Source organism: Nannospalax galili, unplaced genomic scaffold (assembly GCF_000622305.1).
Source record: "Nannospalax galili isolate Female #2095 unplaced genomic scaffold, S.galili_v1.0 scaffold149, whole genome shotgun sequence".
NCBI classification, from domain to species: domain Eukaryota; kingdom Metazoa; phylum Chordata; class Mammalia; order Rodentia; family Spalacidae; genus Nannospalax; species Nannospalax galili.
Genome location: NW_008359763.1, coordinates 1,697,252 through 1,699,234, shown reverse-complemented (window position 1 = coordinate 1,699,234; position 1,983 = coordinate 1,697,252).

Below are 1,983 nucleotides of genomic sequence, written 5' to 3'. Positions count from 1 at the left end.
GAGGGAGGGTTAGAGTTAAGGGGCTGGGGAAGCAGTTCAGTTGGTAGAGTGCTTACCTAACATGCACAAAGCCTTTGGTTTGATCTCTATCACGGCTTCAGCTGGACATGATGGTCCACACCTGTAATCCCAGCCCTCAGACAGTGGAGACAGGAGGATCAGAAGTTCAAGATCAGGGGCTAGAGAAAGGCCGCAGCAGTTAAGAGTGTTTACTGTTCTTGCAGAAGACCAGAGTGTGCTTCTCAACACCCACTTCAGTGCCTCACAGCCACCTGTAGCTCCAGCTCAGGGGCTCTGACCCCCTCTTCTGGTCTCTGTGAGCACCACACATGTGCACACGTGCACACACATGTAAATAATAAAATAAATATTTTGTGAAGTTCAAATGCTCTTGCAGAGGACCTGGGTTCAGTTTCAGCACCCACATGACAGCTAACAACTATCCTTAACTCCAGTTTCAAGGGATCTGATGCCCTCTTCTGGCCTCCATGGACATTGCACACATGGGTGCAGTTAGATACATGCAGGCAAAACATTCATACGCATACAATTTTAAGGTTCAAGTTCATTGTATACAACATAACAAGTTTGATGTCAGCCTGCATTGTATGAGATTATCTCAAAAAAAAAGGTTTAGTTACATAACGGAGTAGACATGCTTGTTTCTGAACTCTGTAACGCTAAAAACATTTTCCCCCTTTCAGTAGATTTTCTGACTGTCCACATTCCTGAAGCTCATTCATTTGTGTGGTTCTGGAATGTACCACATTCTATACATCCGCTCCACATTTTGAGCTTCTGATTTGCATCACTAGGCTGCCAGAAAAATTCACATCCACTTTCATGGTATGCAAGAGCTTCCCTGGGCCCAACCTTTCCAATATCCCCTCGTATTCCCTTGGAGAAAGAAAAACTCGGCCCCTCTTATACATTTTGAAGTTGACATCTCAGGTTTTTAAAAAATATATTTTATTTATTATTTTTTATTTTACGTGTACTGCCTACATGTAAGTGCACCTGTGTTGTGAAATGCTCTTGGAGGTCAGAAGAGGTCATCAGATCCCCTAGAACTGGGGTTACTGATGGTTGTTAGCCACCATGTGGGTGCTGGGAATCAAACCTGGAGCCTCTACAAGAGCAGTTAGTGCTCTTAACCTCTGAATCACCTCTCCAGGCTGACATCTCAGTTTTTTGTTTTTTTGTTTTTTTTTTTTCAAGGTAGGGTCATACTCTGTAGCCCAGGCTAGCCTGGAACTCACTGTATACTCAAGTCTAATCTTTTTCTTTTTCTTTTTGAGACAGGGTCTCCCTGTAGCCCCAGCTGGCCTGGAACTCACTATGTAGACCAGGCTGGCTTCGAACTCACAGAAATCCATCTGCCTCTGCCTCCCAAGTGCTGGGATTAAAAGCTTGTGCCACTACTCCTGGCTACATTTCAGTTTTTTAACTTTGGAAAGGATATAATTTTGGCACATTGTAAAGGTGGACATTGTAAAATGAAATAACTGTACTTTTAATGTTTTTGAGATGAAGTGATTTTATTTCACTTCATTCCACATGTGTGTAACATCATTCCTATTTTATAAGGAATATCAAGCAAATAATTTTACTAAATATGTAAAGAGGAGGTAAATCTGATGGTTATTGTCTAGTACACACACATACACACACATGCATGCATACAGCTTTTAAGAAAGAATCTCATATAGCTCAATTTGTCCTTGAACTTAGTATGTAACTAAGGCTGGCCTTGAACCCTGATCCTTCTGCCTCCACTTCCCAAGTGCTGGGATGCAGGAGCGCACCACAACACCCAACTCCATAAACATATTTTGCTTGTTCCATTGCATGGTTATGTTTTTTTTCCAATGATTTTATTATATATATATGTAATTATATATGGATTTTATTATATATCTGTGTAAGCATATATTTGTATATATGTAAGTATATATGGATTTTATTATATATCTGTGTAAGTAT